Source organism: Chionomys nivalis, chromosome 6 (assembly GCF_950005125.1).
Source record: "Chionomys nivalis chromosome 6, mChiNiv1.1, whole genome shotgun sequence".
Lineage (NCBI taxonomy): Eukaryota > Metazoa > Chordata > Mammalia > Rodentia > Cricetidae > Chionomys > Chionomys nivalis.
In genome coordinates, this window is record NC_080091.1 from 2394191 (window position 1) to 2419121 (window position 24931).

Sequence of the window (24931 nt, forward strand, 5' to 3'; positions counted from 1 at the left end):
GAGACCCACACTGGAGCACCGGACTGAGCTCCCAAGGTCCTAATGATGAGCAGAAGGAGGGAGAACATGAACAAGGAAGTCAGGACCACGAGGGGTGCACCCAACCACTGAGACAGTGGGGCCGGTCTATTGGGAGCTCACCAAGGCCAGCTGGACTGTAACTGAAAAAGCATGGGATAAAACCGGACTCTCTGAACATGGCGGACAATGAGAGCTTACGAGAGGCCAAGGACAATGGCAGGGGGTTTTGATCCTACTTCATGTCCTGGCTTTGTGGGAGTCTAGACAGTTTGGATGTTCACCTTCCTAGACCTGGGTGGAGGGGCGAGGACCTTGGACTTTCCACAGGGCAGGGAACCCTGACTGCTCTTGGAACTGGAGAGGGAGGAGAAGACGAGTGGGGGGAGGGGGAGAGGGGCGGGAGGAGGGAGAGGGAAATGGGAGGCGGGGAGGAGGTGGAAATTTTTTTTTTCAATAAAAAAAATGCTACATAAAAAAAAAAAACAAAAAAAAAAAAGAAGAAGAAAATATATTGAAAGTTAACTGAAGCAGGTTCTCAATGACTTGTCACTTTGGTCAAGAATAAATAAAACTTCTGTCATAATAACATAATATGAGAGAAATATTCTGCCATTGTGTCAGATTATAACCAACTGTGATTGCACAGAATCACAGAAATATATAGACTATTATTGGGATTTTAGTTTGGGGATTAAGTTCTATCTTTGACCGTCGTCAACACAAGTCATCAGGGGAACTTTAGTTTTGTTTTCTTTTCTGTGTTTCTACTTGCCTTGCTTTTTAGATTTTTAATATTTTTTTATTTTTTTGTTGTTTATCTGTGTGCTTGCATTCATGTTTCTGCATGTGTGGAACTGACTCAGACCTAGAGACCTCAGCTCTGCAGAAACTTTGGCTTTTTCCCAGCTCATTTTTCTATTCAGGGTGTCTGTGAGACTCCACTGCAGGTGACAGAGTGTCCATCCACTGTTTTCTTCTCTGTTTATCTCACAATAAAGCAGGACTATTAATGACAATTATCAATAATAATATATAGACCAAAGCTTTAAAACATAACTAATATAGGTAAAAATGCATTTATGAATACAGACAGATAACCTATGATCCCATAAGATATTCAGAGACAAGAGCTAGTTCCAGGACAGGCTCCAAAAATCACAGAGAAACCCTCTATCGAAAATCAAAAAAAAAAAAAACCCAAAAACAAAGAAAAACAACAAAAAAAGGTATTCAGCAATAGCTCAGAGAACTATGGATATTTTAAAAATATTTTAAATTAAATATAATTACATCACTTTCCATTCTTCTCTTTTCTCCCTCCATACTTTCCTGAACACTGTCACATGCTAACTTTCAAATTCATAATATTTATTTGTTTAATTGCACATCACACACACTGCTAAGTATATTAATATCCCCTGCTTAGTCTAGTCTGCAAAAAGATGTGTGTGTGTGTGTGTGTGTGTGTGTGTGTGTATGTGTGTGGTTTCAGTGCTGACCACTTGGTATCAGATAACTATTAGGGAAGGGGAAAAACAGTCTTCCCTAGGAAAACTATTTCTCTTGTTTTCAGAATTTCTTAGCTTTCCCATAGCTCTTTGTCTAGAATTAAAGTGCTGTGAGGTTTCCCTCATATTTTACTGTTGTTCTGGTTTAGTTCGTGCTTAGGTAGCCATGCTGATAAGATTTCATGGGTGTAGCTTTTCCTAAATTTCAGGAAGATAAGATTTCACTCAACGATTTCATTTCTACCCAATTATTACCTAGTTTGTTGATATGTTCTTACTCTGCCATACACATCTTGCCTGTGATAATTCCTTTATGTGCAATGCTCACTATAGCTATGAGAACGCTATATGTAATGTGCTCTGAGTGTATGGTGCTGCAGTAGTATTTCTAACACTCAGATCTGATTCCATGGCCAGATGGTTAAACTGATTAAGGATGACTTTTTCCAGTCATTTCTTGAAAATTCAAGGCTTCTAAATAAAATGTCTAATGTCATTTTAAGTGCCTCTATCTATTGATATCTCCATTTATTTTGTGCTGAGGGCTTTAGAGTCTGCTTTATAAATAGGGAATATTGGTGTGGTCATGGTCAGCAATTCCTAGTTTCTATATTTCTACCGTAAGTAAAACAAAATCCTTTCACAGTTGTTTACTATATCTACATTACCATTCTTGTACCTATGGCTCAGGGATCATCATGAGGGAATGGGCGAAAAGATTGTCAGAGACAAGTTGTAAGGAAGTCTACTATGAAAGGGTCTCTCCTAGATGTGAGTGCATAAAAAATTCCAGAATAATAATATATCAATAGCCATACCAACATGAAAGGGGAACATTTGTTGGTGCCTTCTCCTATAGAAAGAACTATACATAACCAACAAATTATGGGAGAGAGAGAATTAATCTCTCCCCAGGATGACTCTATTGTTTATCCAGTATCAAAGAGCCAGCCCTGAAGCCATGCAGACACACAAACAACAAAAACAGACTAACCAGGTTGTAATATATGTGTATGTATATATGTGATTGAGAGAGTGTGTGTATATTGTGTGTATCTCTGAGTGTGTACCAGTCATAATCAAGGAAAAAGGCTATAAATTTGAGAGTAGGGTTATAGGACAGACTAGAGTGAGGAAAGAGAAAAGAGAAATGTTATGATTATATTTTAATCAAAATGTCTTAATGTTTACAATAAACTATTTTTTAAATCATTTTCTATTATTGTGGCTACTGCCAAAAGCAACTAGTGAGAGCTGGCCTTTCCAACATCTTACAAGGAGGTTGTGAGTGTAGGGAAAATTAAGCTATACATATGCCTAGGAGGAATGTTACAAGGTCCTCTGTGAATTATCACTAGGAGGAACTCCAATACATCAAAGTGTGTGCCTTCTTTATGGCTTCTGATGATGTGTGCATAGCATCATCTCCCGGCTCATTGCAGGCAGTGTGGCTTCCCCTTCTTTAGCTTGGATTTCAGTGGAACCCAGAGAACATCATACATTCAAGTGTATAAAACTTATTTCACAGCATGAGCCTTGGTGGTATATTAACACAACCTGAGAAGAAATTACATATTAAATGCAAAAATGAGACTGTCACTAGAATCATGAAATCCACTTCACTGAAGGTAGGACTGCATTACTTTTTCAAACCAATACTGAGCCTGGAATATACTGAAAACCAGAGTCTTCTGTGATACTAACATGGTTCAAAAGGTGGGACAGTCAGGAGGCCTTTGTGGAAAAGTACAAAGGCCTGCTCACATGTCTAGGTTTTCAGGTTGTTGAGGATGGAAATAAAACTCACACATACAACTCTACATAGCATACAGTGCTTGACAATGACCATGGCTTTGCTATTGGCTTACATATGAAGTACACTGTCTGTGATGAATCTATAAAGGAAATTTCCATTGTAGGCTTGGTGACAGAATGTGATTAACAATATAAAAACAGTTTATCCTGAACCACAATTCTATGTTTGTTGGAGACACCTCCATGTATTCACCTCTGCATTTCTTCACTACAGTGCTTTGTCTTTTATTTTAATGAATGTTGTATGATTTTTCTTGTGGGGACATAGCTGTAGGCTGTGCTTGGTGCCTAGCACATGGCTAAAGGAAATGCACTCTGGGGTATTTGCACAGACTGCACTGATGCATGGTGCATCTTGCAGAATGCTTCCCTGTCACTTTGCAATGGGTAACTTCAGAGTAAGCCTTCAGGAAATGTCAAATAAGTAAAATATATCTATTTTATTCTTAGTTTCCATGGCTCCATTAAAGAGCTTTCCTCATCATTGAATAAAATTTATGAATAATTCTAATTTAATGCCTATTGTAAGAACTGTCCCTTTCTATTATCACACCTAATATCTTTTGCCTGTCTTTTATTGTATTTCAGAGATAATGATACACCTTCATGAAGGGAACATTTTACTATAGAAACATCTAAATGTTAAACAACCATAACACTTGAATTTCCGATGTGTGCTGTTGCTTAACAAAAATGATAAAACCATTCTCTTTTGAGTCATTTTGATAAGACAATCTCTGTGATGAATTCATAGGGAAAATTCCAGCTGTCAGGTTGGTGACAAGAATGTGCTTTATAGACAGCATCATACTATATAACACCAATTGTTGATGGTCTGTAAAGTGTAGAGTAGGAACAGGAATTTAATGGGGCAAATGGAAAAAAAAATCACACAGAGTAAAATACAAGGAAAAGGGAAAGTTTCAAACTTCATTCACAATTATAACTGTATGTTCCTTTATGTGTCTGCTGACAGACATTGATGTCAAAAGGAATGTGTGAACAACTGTACAGTACCAATAATCCAGAAGGACAGTGCAGAAGTAAGGTCAGAAGTACCCTTCCCTAAGCAATGCACTATAAAATGCTTCTCTACTTATGAAACCCCAATCCTTCCATTCTCCTTAGGTCCCCAAGATTTCCTTATTTATACAACTGTGTGTAAAAAAATCCATTGGGTGTGAGTGGGAGAGATATCCCAGTAGCTAAGACCACTAGACAAACTTGCATAGGACCCACAATTGGTTCCCATCATCAATAGGCAGTCAAGAGCCTCCTGTGACTCCAAAACCAAGGAAGGCAACTGTTTCTCTCTTATAACATCCTTTGGCACTACAATAATGCACATTACTATAATTGCACAAATGTGTGCATACACACACAAACACACACATTAAAAAATAAAACATTTGTGTAAAAGAGGGTTACTGATTTTTTCGAGTTAATCTTGCATCCTGCTAATTACTGAAGGTGTTTATAAGTTGTAGAAGTGTAACATGAGGGCTGGCTTATTGGGGTATCTGTCCTGCCCAGTACCCCACAGCCAGCAAGTCCCAAAGAAAATCACACAGAGGTCTCCATAAGATTATAAACTGAGCCAGGCGGTGGTGGCGCACGCCTTTAATCCCAGCATTTGGGAGGCAGAAGCAGGTGGATTTCTGTGAGTTCGAGACCAGCCTGGTCTACAAGAGCTAGTTCCAGGACAGGCTCCAAAACCACAGAGAAACCCTGTCTCGAAAAACCAAAAAAAAAAAAAAAAGATTATAAACTGATTGGCACATTAGCTTAGGCTTCTTATTAGCTCTTGTAACTTATATTAACCCATTATCCTTATCTATGTTAGCCACATGGCTCGGTACCTTTCTCAGCAGGGCAGCTAACATCTTGCTTCTTCAGTGGTCTGGGCAAACTGCAGGAAATGGGCTTCCTCCTTCCCAGAATTCTGTTCTCATCACCCCACCTCTACTTCCTGTCTGGTTGATGAGCCTATACTTCCTGCCTGGCCAATCAGCGTTTATTCAAAACATGATTGACAGAATACAGACATTTCTCCCGCACCATAGAAGTTCCTTGGTAGAATTTTGGGGGTCACTTATGTAAACTATCATATCATTAGCAAATAGTGAATGTTTGACTTCTTCTTTTCTGATTGTATTCTCGTGACCACCTTTTGCTGTCTTATTGCTCTAGCTAGGACCTCAAGAACTATATTGAGTAGATATGGAGAGAGTAGACAACCTTGTTTTTCTTGTTCCTGATTTCAGTGGGATTGCTGGGAGTTTCTCTCCATTTAGTTTGATGTTGGCCATTGGCTGTTGGCTTGTTATATATTGCTTTTTTATGTTTAGGCATTTTCCTTGTATTCCTGCTCTCTCCAAGACCTTTATCATGAAGGGATGTTGTATTTTCTTGAAGGCTTTTTCAGCATGTAATGAGATGATCATGTGGTTTTTGTTTTGTTTTGCTTTTTCAGTTTGTCCATATGGTGAATTACATTGACAGATTTTTTGTATGTTGAACCATCCCTGCATCTCTAAGGTGAAGCTTACTTCAGAATGATTTTTCTGATGTGTTCTTGGATTTAGTTTGCCAGTATTTTATTGAGTATTTTTGTCTCAATGTTCATGAGTGAGATTGGTCTGTAATTCTCTTTCTTAGTAATATCTTTGTGTAGTTTGGGTAACAGGGTAATTGTAGCCATATGAAGAGAGTTTGAAATTGTTCCTTCTATTTCTAATGTGTGGAGCAGTTTGACGAGCATTGGTATTAGTTCTTCTATGAAAATCTTGTAGGATTCTGAGCAGAAACCATTTGGTCCTGAACTTTTTTTTTTTGATTAGGAGACTTTTGATGACTGTTTCTATGTCTTTGAAGTTATAGGTCTATTTAATTTGCTTATCTTGTCTTGATTTTATTTTGGTAAGTGATATTTACCCAGAAAATTGTCCATTTCCTTTAAGTTTTCCAACTTTGTAGAGTATCTACTCTTGGCAAAGTCTTAACACATATGTGAAGATGAGCATTTCACAAGAATATCTCTGCCTTCTACTACTACATGGCCTGTCACAATGTGATGAATATATAAACATATATACATATATATATATATATATACATATATATATATAATTGCTATGGTAGTAATATTAATAACACACAAACAATCCCTTTTTATAGAGAATGGTGATGTTTTCTCCAAAATATACATTATCTCCAAAACATAAACAATGGAGAAACTCTGATTTCACATGAATCATTTCAAGCCCCAAGACCACTGAGCATATTTTTCTCAAGAGATTTTGCACAAATTTATTCTTATTAATTTTCTGGGGTCCATGCCATTTTTATAGGTTTGTTCTATTTTGCAGTTATGCATATGTGCAAGTACATGAATATGTGGGAGTGCCTACAAAGGTCAGAACAAGACATCAGATCCCCTAGAACTGGGGTTATAGGAGTTTGTGAATTTCCAGATGTGGGTGCTGGGTACTGAATTAGAGTCCTTTGCAAGAGTAGGAAGCGTTCTTCACCACCTATCATCTCTCTAGTCACAGGTTTATGCCTTTAAAACTGTTATTTGTTTATTTGTTCTACCATTCATTCATTCATCCATCACTCATTCTTCCACTATCTTTGTTTTGGCATGTGTTTTCAACAGGACTTCAAGCAACCTCAGTTGGCTTTGAACTCCCTAAACAACATATAATGACTTTGAACATCTCACTCTCCTTCTTCTACCTCCCAAGTACTAGACTCACAAGTGAAAAACACTGTACCAAATAAAACATTTTCAAAAGTTAATTCTTACATGCTGGTTTAATTTTGGACAAGAAGTAAGCACAAAAGATGTTAAACATACAGAAAGACTCACAAATACAGGCATGCAAACTTCAAGGCAGGAAGTGAGGCAATGTCAGGCAGGGGTTACTTGTCAGTGATAAAGTGGAAATATTGATAATTAACCTGTCACAGTGACCCCTGTGCTGAGAAGTAAGACGATTATCATCTGTAAACCATTTAGAATTTTACCAAATGACAAGACAAATTCTGAGGCTTGACATCTAATTTTAACACATAGGTTAAAAAAATATGAATTTGACTATGACAGGGTCAAGCTGGTTTTGTGATATTGTCTTAGTTCTTGTGTTTTATGAACTAGTATGTAGCATTTATATATTTGTATATAATAGTAATAACAAATAAAATATTTTTGAATTAAAATGCTGTAAGTGAAAATGCAATTTATTTACATCTTGTCTCATGCAAGTTCGCTATAATCAATTTCCACATTTCTTTAATCAGCTCCAAAGGATTTAAAAGAATTCTTTCCTACTTTGTTCTACAATTTATTGCTTGGGTGGAATTGCAGGAGGAAAAGGGAGGAGGAGGTTGAGGAGGAGAAGAGAAGAAGAAAGAAAATAAGGAGGAAGAAAAGAAGGGGGAGAAGAGGGAGGGGTAGAACAGGGGAAGAGGGAGACTGGAATTTTAGAGTTAATATGGTAAATTATTTTATTGCGGAGGAAGGAAGGTTCTAAAGAGGATATTACTTGTCTAAAATTTCATCTACAATTTAGGATAAATTTACTGTAATCAATAGTAAGATAAAAGTTGGAACAAGATAGGAAACTGTTTTTATCCCTCACCAAACCTCAGTAGAATAGTCTCATATAAGGAAATAGATAGTTGGGGAAGCTTACAGAAGGTGCTACCAATGCACACCTGATGGCATATCAATGACCTGGATTCTAAACCTGACTAATGTCATTAGTAGAAACCAATGCACACCTGATGGCATATCAATGACGTGGATTCTAAATGTGACTAATGTCATTAGTAGAAAAAGAAATGTAAAGAGATACGCTACTACAAACCACCCATCCTGAATGAGGACCTCTGCCTCTGCTCTTTTGCAAGAGGAATCCTGTCATTCTTAGTTTGTGAGCCCTGTAAAAATGGTGCCGGTTAACAGCTTCCACTCTGTTCACAATGAACATGTTGACATTCGAAATACACAGAGCTTTTATTCTTAACAACCAACGACAAAGAAGTAAGTCAGCCATCCAGGGGGGTTGAGTGTATTTGCTAAAGAAAGCTTAGGTCCACATATCCAGCAAGTGAGTGTAGTGGGCTAAAGGAAGCTTAGGTTCAGCCATCTAGGGAATGGGTGTGTGTGATAAAGGAGCTTTAAATCCAGACATGCAGGGGGTGAGTGTATAAAACTTCTGATTAATATCTGAATAATGTTACAGTGTATTTTAGTGGGCATCAGAGTTACTATAACACATTTTTCAAAATTTTCTTACTTGGTATTAAAAGACTTATGAATATGGAATTCCTTTACCTCTACTGAAGAGTGTTATTTGTACTATTGTTCTTGAAATTATTAAAACAGTGATACAAATCCATAGATATGTTTTTCTGTAAAAATGTGTTAGGGACTTAGTTATGAAAAGTTGAACACATTTCTGCTTTAGTTTAAAGCCTGTAATTTTAATAACAAACAAAGATTGCCATTATCAAGCAAAAAATCAGTATTAGTTGAATGTAATTGAAAAATACTTGCCATTTTGCTCTCCCATATGCATTCTTTAATAATGATTAGAAAGCTTAGTATTCTGGGATTTAAGTTTATCTCTTGAAAAATACCAAGCTACACCTAACACAAACCATCAATGACTTTAAACACAAAAAGATAACATAGCTTTTGGGTTAGTGACCAAATCAGTTGTAACTGGAAGAGGGCATTCTGCTGGGGCAGAGCTGGAAGGAAAGTCCATTTTGCACACAAAATTCATTTCAGAATTCAAAGAAAAGACATTTGCATGAATCAGGAAAAATTCAATTTCTTCCATGAAATGTTGGAGGTTCATAAATATTCTCTCTATAGATAGAGGAGACATTTTATTGCTAGACATATTTTAAATATAATGTTTCAGCACCTACCACAGTTGGACCTCAAACTCATGCATTATTTGCTTTAACTTCTCTGGCCACATGCAAGAGTAGAAATGACCTATCATACTTGGCAATGTTGTATGTTTTGCTCTTGAGTGCTGTTTTGGTGTTTTGGTTTTATTTATTTATTTTTTTAATTTTTTTTATTAATTAATTTATTTAATTATTAAAGATTTCTGCCTCTTCCCCGCCACCACCTCCCATTCCCTCCCCCTCCCCCAATCAAGTCTTCCTCCCTCCTCAGCCCAAAGAGCAAGCAGGTTTCTCTGCCCTGTGGGAGGTCCAAGGACCATCCACCTCCATCCAGGTCTATTAAGGTGGACATCCAAACTACCTGGTGTTTTGGTTTTAAATTATGAACATCACTTAATGGGCATCCATTGCTTCTGTGCAAGCTTGTAACAAATATCCTTTGTTCCAAGCTTGACACCAAGAACCAAGTGTCCAGAAGTAAGTCCTCACTGAACAGTGAACATGGCAGATAGTTAAAAATATTTCAATTATGTGTCAGGATGGCTGCCTATACTATATAAGGTTATGACAAAAGGAGAAGTAATTCATTTTCCTAAGGATAAAGAGAAAAATAGAATGGAAAAATTTCTACAGCAATAAATTTGTAAATTTTTAACTTATACAACGAATGCTTTCAAATTGGAGTAAATATGAGACTATCCACGAATACCAGTTGACTTATTATGCGTGACACAGTAAGAGCTTTACAGTGTTGATCGTGTCTTTAGTTTCATGTGATAAGCACTGACATAGGTGCTGCTGTCTGAAGAATGGAGAAGTTTAGATCTTTCCATGTCTTGCAGACTTGAACTAGGACCTGGGCACAGTACAAAACCCTTGCTTTGACCTCTTCACAAAGATGCCTCTGGTGTAGAAGCAAGGAGTGTCTCAGACAATAACCTTTCAAAACAGAGAATGACTCCACATGTCTGAGCAGAGGCTCTTTGTTGTAGAAGGCAGAGTAGAACCACAGGGAAGAGAAAGGAAAGAGGTGATTGTCAAGAAGCCATACCTTCAGGATTGCCTTATTGTTATTACATATGCCAGTTTGTCTATATTTATCTGTCTGTCTGTCCATCCGTTCATCTGTCCATCTGTCTGTGTCTATCTATCTATCTATCTATCTATCTATCTATCTATCTATCTACCTATCATCCATTATCAATCTATTATTCACATTAGGTGTCAAGATCAGAGGACAGCTTTGTGGTATTAGTTCTTTCCTTCCACTATGTGGGTCTCAGAAATTGAATTCGGGTTGCCAGGATTGACAGCAAGCACCTTTTCTGCTGAGCTATCTCACTGCCCATATCCTCAGGTTTATAGTGAATAAGGACTTGCTCTCTATTCTGCATACTTATTTCTACTTGTTTGAGTCAGTGTCACATGTATACTTCAGTGTAGTTTTGACTTCATGATTCTCCTGCTTCAGTCTCTGGAGTACTGAGGTTTCAAGTTAGTTCATCATGACTGGTTTTGTGAATAGTTTAAACATATGTATATAACTCATTAATCTTGACAAAAGCTCAATGTATTCAACATAGATTTTTCTGAATGTGGATGTTACTTGGCAGGCAAAATAGGACACAGGAAATATTTCACCACTAATTCCTACAGACCCACAGGAAGATTCTAATTCTACCATTTTAGTGAGTCATTTTAATTGCTTTACAGATGTTTTCTTACCAATATTAACATTATTTTCATGGAATTTACCAAGAAACAAATTAAGCATATGTTTAAAGGGTAAAGAGAGGCTAAGTGGCTGATTTGTGGAACTAGAAATAGAAGCTGACTGCCTACCATTGGCTCTGTGTGTGGAATTGCATCTGGCAAACTGTCTGTGACATTTAAGAGCCCAGAGAGTTCATGCATTTGTCTACCAGCAAAACAATGAGCTCAAAGTAGAAAAGAAACTTAAGATGGTATTTCAAAGCAGTCAGTTTCTCTGTTAATTTACAGAAAAGATTTCCCACTATGCCTTGAATAGTCACTGTACTTTAGATTTCTTTCAGATACCTTCCCATGATTCAGACTAATGTAATAAAAATATATGTCATAACATTATACCATCAAATCCAATAAGTCAGTGTCAATTGCAGAATCCTCTCTTTTCCTGAGGAGTTAGAATAGCCATCTTGCTAGTAAAATAAGTCTTCAGCTACTGGGTAGATAGAGATAGATTGTTTTTCCACCTTCTGTCATCTTTGTTGAGTTCACATAGATTTTTAGATTCCATGTCTGCTTAAATTTCTTTCTGCCCTCTTTGTCCTTTCTTCTTCATTTCCATCCCTCCTGTGCCTGACTTATGCTGAGCCGCCAGAGTTTCTAGAACACCAGAATGCAGTGTGGATAAACAGTACTGTTTAAGATGAATACATGGTTTTGTTTTAACAACAGAGGAGATAGTGTTGTCTTTAACAGTTCCATAGCAATGTGAGCATAGCAAGCCCGGGCTGGAAAACATCCAGGATGAGATGTAGAAGTGCTACATCTTCAATCCCTCTCTTTAATTTATATTGTTTCCGTTTTGAATTATAATATGATTATATAGTTTCCCTCTTTCCTTTTCTCAATCAAACTCCAAAAAAGAACTGAAAGCAACTATGGAATTCTGAGAGAAGGAGAAATAGTCTCCCCCAGGGATGAGCACACCAATTGGTTATTCAGTACCAAGTGGTCACCCCGAAATACACATAGAAGTAATACACAGATTGAGCAGGTTATACTGTTGTATTTAGGAATATACAAGGAGCAACTAATGAAGCCTCTTATCTGTGTGCAAGGCATTAACAAACAGGGAAAAGCAGATCAGGTGACACAGGAGATGTAATGTATTCTGGGTATTCACACGTTCTGAATTATGAGCTAGGAAAGGAGCCATAAAGACCAGTCAGTCTCTGACATTAATTCTAAAACCACAGTAGGCCTGTAGGTAGAAATCAAAGCTGGAAAAAAACAAAGGTTAGTGAGGGCAAAGTAGAACCCCCAGGAAAAAAAAAAAAACATGAGGCCTATAATTCCTTTAAGGAGAATGGTACTAACTGCCATGGAATTCAGCTCAGAACTGATGGAAGAGAAAACACAGGGCTACAGATCTGGCTGTAACCAACACTGAAAATATAAGTGGAGATGGGTACTGTGGCTTGCGTTGTAGAAACATGGGCACCATACCCTGGTTTTCAGTTTCCTGAATACCTGTTCATAGCTTCCACCTCACTTTCGTTAACATGCTATGTTTTGGACATTCTGCCCATAGCCAGGACACAGCCGCCTGTGAACCCAGCTGGCCTCTGCATTTCCATGCAGTCAGTTGCTGGATCTCCATGCTTATGTGGGGAAGACATGCTTCCTCACTGCTCTGTGATCTTGCAGAGTCATGAAAAGACAGTCATTTTAAGCCATGTTTCCACACTGTAAAATTATAAGGAGAAAGTTCAAGATAATGCATTGAATATTTTTTTTAAAAAGCCATTTTATTTGCACTTTATATCCAAGTGAACCACTCATATGGTGGTTCCCTAAGCAGCATCATTTTCACACTGGGTTGCACAAGCAAATGTATACACACACACACACAAAGAGAAAACCACATATACATAGACTCATTCCCCCTCAAACAACCACACACACACCACACGCATATCTACATAAACCTACACATGCCACACATATTATATCGACAGACAAATATATACAAAGCATGTAAATACCATATACATATATACTCACTCATATAGATCGAACACACGCATAGCATATAAACACACACATATATACACTATACACACATCACATACATCCCACAAATATACATATACCACAAACATAACATACACTAAACCACTCCCATAATACATATATAACACATACACATATATACACATATACTATATATATAAAACACACAAATATGAGCATATACCTCTCAAAATATAGTTCTTTTTTATACTAAGAAAAGGAGGAAAAGGGTATTAATTTAAAATATATTTTGGATTTTAATTATAGTGGCCTCATTCTCCAAAAATACTTCTGAATTCAGGCATGAAGACCCAAGCCTTGTAATCTTATCAATAAGGAAGCTGGGGCAGGAGGCTTTGATTTTCAGGGCAACTTGTGATGCATGGTTTGAGACCACGCCTCAAACAACAAGAAACAAACTAAAAACTCAATGCTAATTCTGTAGGTGCCTCTCTGGCCCTGTCCATTTTCTCCCACCTCAAAAACTTCAAAAACTTCATCACATTTCTCTCACATTCTGAAGAACTCACCAGCTAAGGAAATACATGACTTCTGCAGTTGATGTCCTTGGAATTGCTGGTGGCAGGGCTTAGGTGAGGTGTTCAGAAGAGAGAAGAGATGAAATGCTAACCCATCTGGCAGTTCCAGACAGAAATTAGCTCAATGGCCGTTTCTGACACCCCATTAAACACTAGTTCATTTGCGTAAAGGTTCTACAAGGCTCAACAGCCATTTCTCAAGCAACATTTGAAGCTGAGGATAAAATAAAACTGCCTGAGACAGAACACATTCATTTCTGTTTGTTCACTTAGCTGTTTCTTCGAGTATGATTTTCATATAGGAAACGTTATTTGAAACCGGTGGAAAATCAGATATCCTATATATGAGAGACTAACAGGTCTTCCATCCAAACAGGCCCGTCTGTAAAAAGCCTGCCCTCCTCGTTCAGCTCTGAAGATGTGCTCTGACTTCAATGCCTTTGAGATTTCTATTTTCTCTATCACAGGGATCTGGCTTGGCTATTTTTCTAGAGGGAATGTCATGACTGCAAACCAATTATTTTTTCTCTTATCTCAAATTAGGCCACAATACCTCTAAGTTGGTATACTATTTCTAAGAAATATTAAAAAATAAAAGCATTTCTTAGGCAGGCAAGGTCACCTCTTCTACATTTGGGCCCAGTTTTCATACACAATGGTCGACTGGCCTAGGTAGGCATTTAAGGACTCTCCTCTTCCTTTGCCCTTTTGTATGGGGGCTGGTGGTGTAAATTTCTACCCATATCCAGCTGTGCCCATTCACATGTTCAAATTTCTATACATGCTTTGCAGAAATTGAGACTTTGCCTCATTTAATGATGCTGTAAAATTTCACCGGATAAAACATGTCAGAGTTTCAAGAGCCTGTCCAAATTTTCCATGCTGTTAAATCCCCTTGTGGAAATAAGGAAGAAAGAAAGGAGGAAAGAGAGAAAGAAAGAAGGACGGGATGGAGGGAGGGACAAAAGAAACAGTAGAGTATGAAAGCTGTTGTAGCTTCAGTTCTTTCCTGACTGCCAAGAAACGTTCATGAAGCAGACCATCAGTACATGGACCATACTCAGGTCCCTCTAGACTGCTGCTCCAGGGAACAGTTCTCCAGTATCTGTACTTAGGGAGACACATAAAACCATGAAAAGGGTAAATGTTATATGTCATGGAAAGCTTCTGTTCTGGTCCTGTAATGTTTGTTCTACAGACTGCCCATGCCTGTGCAGACAGCCTTTCTTCCCTTAGATTTAGGAGACACACATATATACAAAGAGAGAGAGACAGAGAGAGAAGAGAGACAGAGACAGAGACACTGAGAGTCAGCGAGAGATTTACATATGCTTTATTCTATGTGTGACATTTTCCACTGAGGTCTTAACTTGGCCTATTTGGTTTTTAATTTTCAACACCATTTCAATTTGAGTTTTGTTAGTAATTCTCTTTGTTGCATTCTATTTTTACATCTTAGATTATCTTCCTCATGTCATTCAGCTTTTGACTTTTGTTCTCTTGAACCATGACCATATTATCTTTGAGCTGTTTGCGCTGTTATATTGTCTGCATGAGCAAACACCATCCAAGGGTTAGCATGCCTCTTGCTGATCTTCTCCTCTTGCCTTCGGGTGTGGCTGTCTCCTTATCATTGTTCTACCGGTAGCAGCTCAGGCAGAAGGGTTTGTGAAGGTGAGATCAGGAGGCTATAGGGGCAGGAGGTGCAGGGCCTACCTGGTAGCACTGGAAATAGAGATTCCATAGTAGTGGGTGGTTTATATGGTGGAAAAGAGTAGGCCTAATAGGAAGTGTACGTTTGAAAGACCTCAGAGGAGCTAGGCAGCAGGACAAAGGGAGAGAGAATTGAAGTGTGAATAACAGCAAGGAGGAAGTCAGTGTGAGACAAAAAGGACTGACAAGCAGAGGTGATTCTCCGTTTTCACACAGTTCTGGGAATTTCAACAGTTTCCTCAAGGGCTGATTACAAGGGAATTTTATCTAACATCTGGAGAACGGATACATGTAATATATGTGCAGGCACACACACATATTTCAAAAATACTGCATAAATAAGTAATAAAGACAAACCCCTGGACTTTGCGGAGTGCAAGCTTCTAGGGGTAGCAGCATGGGATGTAAGATGCCTTGCTCCGCACCAGAGTGTTCACTGTCGCTGTTTCAGAGAAAGGTTCTCTCAATGACCATGGACATGGTTTTGTGGTCTGAGACAAAGACTCTGCTATCGGATAAACCTATCAGAGATTCTCATTCGTCACTGCTGGATAATATATTCCTTTTGATTTTGAGATGAAAAACACCAGCACTTTACCTTTGAGAGACAGAGTCAATGGAAGCTTACAAAAGATGGGACAAAATGATGCTTAAAGACATTTAAGCAGGGGGCTGGAGAGATGGCTCAGCGGTTAAGAGTATTGCCTGCTCTTCCAAAGGTCCTGAATTCAATTCCCAGCAACCACATGGTGGCTCACAACCATCTGTAATAAGGTCTGGTGCCCTCTTCTGACCTGTAGGCATACACACAGATAGAATATTGTACACATAACAAATAAATAAATAAATAAATAAATAAATAAATAAATATTTTTTTTTTAAAAAAAGACATTTAAGCAGGTTAAGAGCATTAAACACACAGGTGTGGAGTGCCCTGAAATTCACAGTCACTGACTTGAGTATAGAAAAGAAAGCCTCAAAGACTCTCTTTATAAAGCAATAAATTTTACCAGGTATTATAAATATTTGTAGTAAGGAAATTGATAAGAACTCTAAAGTTATGAACTAAATCAAGAGAAAAAAATAAAATAAATATGGCAGATTTTATACCCATTTGGGGAATGTGATGCTAAAAAATACTTCATGTTATTGGACAAAGAAAATTGTGCATCTATTCTCATGGAGTCGACGCTGTGCTATACTGTTCCACGAGACAGTGAGCTACGTTTAATTCCCCCAGGGCATGAGGAAAGGCGTGGGTGTTCTTCATTCACAAAGTGCCCTTTCTATAAAATAGCTCATTTGAGATGGTCAATATCACTTTTAGATGATTAATAAAGCATGATGTAGTAAGAGGTTTTTTAAGATAGAAATAGGGAAGCAAGAGTGGAAATGGAAATGTTTATTTTCTTTGCTGGTGTCTGTAGCATCTTTTACAGACACAAGCACATGCACACACATGCACACACACACACACAAACACACAAACACAAAGAGAGGGAAATCTTAGGATCATTTTGATGCTCAGAAGCTAGGGACTGGTAAGAAAAAGAAACTTTCTCTATCCAGTGTGTTCTCTGAGGTTGAGATAAATCTACAATTATTTTTATTAACAAACCAAATTATGAACAAATTATATATTCTGACTGAAGGAGGGAGAGGAAATGAAAGAAGGCAACAAAGAGAGTTTAAAAATTGGAGACATTTGCAAATCAGGTTAGGATGACAGCTCAGAACAACCTCCTGACTGTGTGCCACTGATCTGTGATGATGGAGCTCAGAACAACCTCCTGACTGTGAGTCACTGATCTGTGATGACTGAGCTCAGAACAACCTCCTGACTGTGTGTCACTGATCTGTGATGACTGAGCTCAGAACGACCTCCTGACTGTGTGTCACACTTATCTGTGATGATGGAACTCAGAACAATCTCCTGACTGTGTGTCACTGATCTGTGATAACTGAGCTCAGAGGGACCACATTGATTTTGTGTCACTCTTGTCTGTGGACTATCATTCTGGACTCTGAATAACAAGGAGAAAGAAAGTTGAATGCAAGCATTGACCACTTGGGATATTTTAATCACAAATCATGAGCCTTTTTTTTGTTTGTTTGTGTGTGTGTGTGTGTGTGTGTGTGTGTGGTCAAGGAATAAAGTATGTGAACCCTCTTACACACTATTCTGCTATTATGTTAGTTTATTGGCTTTATGAGTTTTTTCCCCCACACTAGACAAAGATTTCAGAGAGGGCTTGGGGAATCTTTTTATATTATTTCCTCCTTATATAGGTTTGTGCTCACGACTCTGGAAAACTGTGATAAATACATGTGTATTGTACCAAAATCTTTAAGTTTTTCCTGAAGAAATGGAATGCTTGCTAGTATTTCTGCTCAGTCTCATAACTAATAACAGTACACAGAATTGGCCATTGCTTTGTGGCTCTTTGTTCTATACTGAAGAAAGTGTCTCCTGAGGAGAAAGCTCAGGAGACTTGGGAGTTTGTAAAACTCACAAGCCAAAGAAAGTGCCACGCCATTGTCTTGTGAGTAGCATACAGGAAGTAAGCAATTCTGAAGAATAGGAAAACTCAGAGGAGCTTCCCCAGTGTTGGTGAGGAGACACTGGCTGTTGTGAGTCCTTACCCATGCTGGGTTGGGCTTTTTGAATCTGCCCGAGCTAGAAATTCTCCTTTGCACAAATTCTGCCCCACGGTCATGGAAGCAACCTAGATACAACCACTGATTCCCCAAGCTGTATTTAAACAAAATTATTTCCTTTCCCTGCCCTTGTCCTGTCTTACTGGAGTGAATTGGTATAGACTCCCCAGGAAACATGATTTTTTTTGTTAATTTTTTGTTTAGTTTCTTTTTTATTTCTTTTTCTCTTTGCTTGCTTATTTTGTTTTGATTTTTCAAAGTTTTCTTTTGGGTGAATGCTGCAGAGGTGAGAGGAAGATATGGAGGGGCTGAGGGGTGAGCGGAATTACAGTGAATGATGTAAAATTCCAAAAGATTCAATTAAGAAATTATGTTAAAGAATGAAACAAAACAAAAACAACAAATGAACAAACAGCTAAAAGTTCAAGTCTCTTCTGAGATTTAAGACAATCTTAATTGTAACCCCTTGCAACATCTTGAGCTGGACCATTATTATCTACATTGCTCCCAGCACCACTGTCTTCCAAGTTCCCACTAATATGGCTCATTAAGCCCCCTCCAAAAAAATTCAACTGTTTTCTTTATCCAGAGTCCCAGAGTCTACATTCTGCAACAAGAAGCATGATCAGGCTGTTACATGAATACCCAGCTTCCTGGCGCCAACTGGAGTTTCAAAAGCCCCAACCAGGCTCAGTGCCTAGCTAGTTCTTTCTGTAACCTCTGGATCTGAGTATAACTCCCAGCTACTTCTCCAGCACCATATCTGCCTTCAGTTTTCCAAGCTTCCTGCCAAGGTGATAATGGACTAAACCTCTGCAACTATAAGCAATCCCCAAATAAATGTGCTCTCTCTCTCTCTCTCTCTCTCTCTCTCTCTCTCTCTCTCTCTCTCTCTCTCTCTTTCTCTCTGAGTTGCTTTGGTCATGGTGTCTTTTTACAGCAATGCAATAGCAACCTAGACAGTAGGGTAACAATAGAAATGTATTCTGTGGTCCTAGAAAGAAACAAGACAAAATTTAGAAATCATTTGGGCAAAATCGTAGAGTTTAAGATCCCTCCAGAGATCCCAGAATGAATCTGTCCCTTGCCTCTTTCAAGGAGTAAATTTCCTCCAGAGCTTCCCAAGGTAGACTTGCCCCTTACCTTTTTATGCTTTTGGCAGTCCTTGGCTCTAGCTGAAGTTTTTCTGTCTTCCAATCTCCCAGTCTCTCTTTTTTTCCTCTTCATATTGCCTCCACCCTGTGCATGAGTCAGATCTCTCTCTCTTTCTCTCTCTCTCTCTCTCTCTCTCTCTCTCTCTCTCTCTCTCTCTCTCTCCCTCCCTCCCTCCCTCCCTCCCTTCTTCTCTCTCTTCTCTCACTCTCTCTCTCTCCTCTCTCACACTCTCTCCTGCCCTGCTCATTTTGTGTGTGTGTATATGCAGGGGTGCTCGCATGCCATGGCTTACTTGAATAGGTCAGGAAACAACTCTTTAGAGGGGTTCTTCCTTTTCAACATTGTGGGTCCACAGATAGAACTCAAATCATCAAGCATAAAGGTCCTGTTATCGACAGTTATCTTACAGGCTTTCTGCTTCTTTATCATGAAGACATTTGTGAGTGACTTGAGTCACTCTCAGTGTCATCCAGGATAATCTCACCACCTTAAAATTCTTAATTATTCGGGCAATGGTGGCGCATGCCTTTAATCCCAGCACTCGGGAGGCAGAGGCAGGTGGATTTCTGTGAGTTCGAGACCAGCCTGGTCTACAGAGCTAGTTCCAGGACAGGCTCCAAAGCCACAGAGAAACCCTGTCTCGAAAAAAAAAAATCTTAATTATTACATGAATATTTTTAAAGCTAACTGTGGCATAAGGTTTTGGGACATGTTTTAGGCAAATGTGTGTATTATTCAGGAAGTTTTAATTGAAGAATATATAATTGGTATAATTGTTAATATGTAGAAATCCATGCAATCACATTTTACATTAATGAGGAAAGGGAAAGGAAGGGAACAATGGTAGCGGTCCTTATAACTGTACAATTGTACCCTCAAAAGAACTATGTGACTGGCATTAGTGTCTATGTTTAAGTAACATTTAATTACTAAAACTGAAATAGATATATTAGAGTATAAACTATTAGGATGACAGATGGTGAGAAATGTTACGTAGATTGAAGATAGATGTAGAAAGTAGATAAACAGACAGACAGATGATAAGTAGATAGAACCACTATGTCTTCCTATTCCTAAGTTCAGGCCCTTTTCCCTTTCCAAATACTGATAGTTCATAATATCTTGAAGAAGGAACATAGAGTGTATAATTTTAAGTAATTATTTAAAAACATCTCCATATTGTGTACTAACTGAAGATAACATATTTGTAAAAAATTAATATTTTAGTGCCATAAGTATATGTTAAATGATAAAATTATAAAAGTAGCTTGGTTGATGACCTTGATAACTTCAGATGGTCCACCTTTCTAAGACACGTACTAAGGACATGGCAGGAAATTTTGACAGTCATTTTATAAAAGTACAAGGAAACAGGAGCATTTCTTGAATATTCAGAAATGCTTCAGGTAAATCAAAAGACAATTTAAAGTAAGCCAGGCAACTGCTTATTACACCTATGGTCACTTCAGTGGATTCACACAGAGATTATTTGCCACTCAGGAGTCACCCACTGAGTTACATATTCTTGTTTCTATAAACTAAATGTCTAAAATTACTGACTCTGACAGGTAAAATGTAGAAAATCATCAGGATTTTAAAATCCAAATTCCTATATTACTAGTGAAATTCACAAGTGAAAGTAACTACATCACTAATGTTGGCAAAATTCTCTCCTGACTTGGAGATGTGACTTAGTAGACAACGTATCATGCTTGCAGAGGATCTGAATTCAGTGAGTGGCTCACAACCACCTGTAACTCCAGCTTCAAGGCATCTGAAACCTTTTTCTGACCTCCATGGACACCTTTATTTATATCACACATACACAAACACACACACAAACATGAACACACACCTACATACACACACCCACACATGCACATATACCCATACACATACCACTTGCTCACACATGCACACACAGCACACACATACACAGACACGCTCACACACGCACACAAACATCCATACATGCATACCACAAGCTTGCATGCACACATACACAGCAGACACACACACACCACACACACAGAGACACACACACACACAAACAAACAAAAATAAACCTTTAAGTGAATCCTCTTTTTTGAATATCAATCCACATAAACCTTTTTTCATCTTTCCCTGTTTATTTCCTCCTTGCCTCTCTTCCATCCCTTATTTCTATTTTTTTATTTTTTGTTTTTTCAATGAAGTACATTAGTAACTGATGTAAAATATGTCTCTCTTTGCTAAAGAAAAAACAAACCAGGAGTATCTTTTAGCAGCACTGATTAACATGTGCCTTGCTGATTATTCATGATTTAGAGCCACTCTATATATTTGAAATGTATTTTATTATTTATTGACTTGTATGTGCATGTGAATGCAACATATATGCATATGGAAAATCTGAAAAGAAATAATTCTCATAATTTCATAGTCTCGTTATTATCTGATAATGAAAGTTGTCTATTCTACTCAAGTTGCAAAAAATACAGTCTGGTTAAGGCATATTTCTTTATTCATTTATAACTTTATTTTTATTTCATTAAAACAAATTGTATTTTTTATTTTACATACCAATCCCAGTTCCCAATCTTTCCCCTTCTCCAATTCCCTCCATCTACTCTCCCCTATCCAACATCCACTTATCAGAGAGGGCAAGGCACATTGCTTTAGGGAAGGTCCAAGGCCCTCCCTACTATATCTAGGTTGATATCCATCCAAAGAGGATAAGTTCCCAAAAAGCCAGTAGAAGCAGTAGGAATAAATCCTGGTGCCACTACCAGTGGCCCCGCAGACTGGCCCAGCCATATAACTGTCACCCACATTCAGAGGGACTAGTTTTGTCCTCTGCTGGTTGCTTCCCTGCTTGGCTGGAATTGGTGAGCTCCCATTAGCTCAGGTAGACTGTTTCTGTGGGTGTACCCATCATAGTCTTAACTTGCTTGCAAATGGATTATTTATTTTTACTCAATAAACATTGATCAGAAGTCACACATGGTCAAGAAAATGCATGGAAGATATAATACTGAAAAGCTAGTCTTCATTCTTGTAATTTACAAAACAATCAATACTTTTATTGTTAATATAACTGCACTACACACTTAATATATATTAATAGACAGATTTTATGCACCATGCCCTTTACTTCTGAAAAGTGCAGAGTGCAAATGGCAGGTAGATTAGTGACTACATAATCCAATCCAGAAAGATTAAATGCTAGGAGGGGTCAAAGTGTAAGATGTGAAGATTTCCATTATGCATTAATTTTATGAGGCTACAAATGGTCTTAAATGGGAGGTTCATGGATTTTTATTTATGTATAGTACAGAGGAATTGTTTTTATGACATTGAAATAATGACCTCTGGGGAAATCTGGTTTCCACGATGGGTACTGTAAGCAATATTTCCATATTTTACCTTCTTCCTCTAACGTTTCACACATGGGGTTCATTCATCTGTCCTGTTATGCGAGAAGCACTCCTTTTAGTTTCTTAGGTTTTCTGTAATGGAATTTCTCATAAATATCCTTTTCTTAAATCTCTAATAATTTGTAACATTTTAACTCTCCTAGGTTTAGTCCGTGTATTTGAGTGATGACTGAGTAAGGTTTTACTAAGAGGGGGAAACCATGACAAGCTGATACTCAAAAGCTATATGAGCAGTGATGATGCTGGTTCTGGGGTACATAGAGCTGGGGAGATGGAAAACAATGGTCAGGGAGTCATGAAACCAGGAAGACTAAAATGAAATCAGTTCTCCAACTCTTTCAAGACACAGAAGTGGAGGGAATTGATTGTTTTGTGTTAGATCAGAAGATGTTTTCTGCCACCATTGATGTGGAGATGATAAATACTTGAAAGATATGCACAACAGGAAGATTGCAGACTCCTAACATATTTAGAATGAGGAGGAAGTCTAGATGAGGAAGCAATGCTGGGAAAAACACAGTACTTTAGTATATTCTGCTTGCCTTGGGCATCACAATTTATTAAACTGTGATTTACCCTCTATATTCTGGAGCTTACCGTAAAAAAGAGCTTGGAAGTCAGGAGGTAATAGAAGTGTCAATGTGTTCCAAGATATATTTTCTTTTATTGCTCTGGTATCTTCTCTTCTTCTCTAGTGAACCCTCCTTTCTCAAGGGAAACCTATTTGATTTAAGTTGAATAAAACCTACACAACTTAAGGACAGAAGTGTGAAGAAGACGTGACTAACTGAACTTCCTATTTTCCTGGCTGTAATGATTGTTGTAGGCATGCCAAAAATTTAGAATCTTCTCTGGAAATTTCTGTTAAAACAAGCCAAAAAATTATCACTATTCCCTGTTCCTATGATGGAGTGTGTGTGAAGTGAATGGCTGGTACTTTTGTTTACTTTGTAGAGAGACTATGAGGATATCTGTGATGTCTGTGAACACCGGATAGAAGCCAAGTATACTCTGGTATTTTTATTCATGGAGTTTTGATTGCTTAAGCCATTTTAAGAAAATACTTACGCAAAGCATACAGATTAATGAATTAATTACCTCAAAGTATAATCACGATGATGATTGTAATTGCTTACCATTGTTGGGGTTTTAACAAGTTTCAAATGTCTAAGATGCATTGTTTCCACATGTTCTAAAATGCCAACAATTCAAAGTAGATGAATGGCAAAGTGACTTTAATAAATGACACACAACCAAAGTTCACATTTACTTTTCTATGAAGAATTAGAGTCATAATCATCTATCAGGTAAAAAAAAAAATAGTGCCGATACGGCTGTAAACACAGATGAACTCCCAATTTGACCAATTCTAAACTTCCACAAATGTATGTAGCTCACCAGTATTTTCAGTAATAATTTACATAGTGGAATTAGTTGCTCACTACATGAAATGAGGGAGTGTCTAAGGCAGACTGTCAACTCCCCTGAGAGAATGAGTATCTCTACAATGAGCGAGCATTACCTCTGAAATGCCAAGTCAAAATTCCTTTGCCGAATAAAAAGTTCTTTTCTGTAGTCGTGTACGATAGAGGCCATCTTCATATTTATTTTTCTGTGTATTACACTTTGGCCATTTCAATCACATTAGCTTTAATGTAAAACCTCTTCTAACAGACACTTCCAGCCTTGATTCAGAAAGTAAAATGTATGCTTTGCTAGTTAGCTTGCTTTAAATTGCCCCCAGCAACAAAAAAACCACCAAAATTAACCCCTTTCTTCACGTGAATGTGTAACTAACAATTATTTTCACTATAAGAAATAAAGCATTGTTTTCTGTGGTGGGTGAACATCCCAAAGTGTGAATTCCTTACTCCTTTCCAAAGACATGCGAACTTACACGCAATACTTCTGATCCTTGCCTATTAAAAGTTGCTAAGATACTTTTGTTAATACGCCAGAGATCAAAACTCCTAGAATGGTTTGAAGACTACCAATCTCCTATTCACAATCCACTTAGAAACTCAAAATGCAAACTGATTGACAGCTAGGAGTTTCGCACATGCAGTCACAACAAGACAATGTCAAGACAGAGTAGAGTGGGTACTAAAACTCAGTAATGGATTCCTATACATAACACTTTAGAAAAGGAAGAGAGTCCCCATGAAGCCACAAGTGTGAACAAGAGCGGAACTCCTCCAGGTCAGAGAGTGGTACTAGCCTAAGGCTGCAAACGCTAGGAGGAAACTGGGAGGTATCATGGTCCCAAACCTTCAGACAGACCTGAGCTACACTGATTTTATTTCTGACACCTTGCCTCAGATCTCCAAGGCAGCTAAGTTCTGCCATGCTGAGCTGCCTGGTCATTGGCACTGTCCCCAGTAGCTCTAGGGACTCATGT

The 24931-nt window shown here is 38.0% G+C and overlaps 1 protein-coding gene across 1 annotated transcript in view; it reads right to left on the minus strand.

Moving 5' to 3' along the window:
- Positions 1 to 24931, minus strand: part of LOC130875604 (leucine zipper protein 2-like) — a 143971-nt gene that overhangs the window by 75988 nt on the left and 43052 nt on the right. The gene's annotated exons all lie outside the window — the stretch shown is intronic.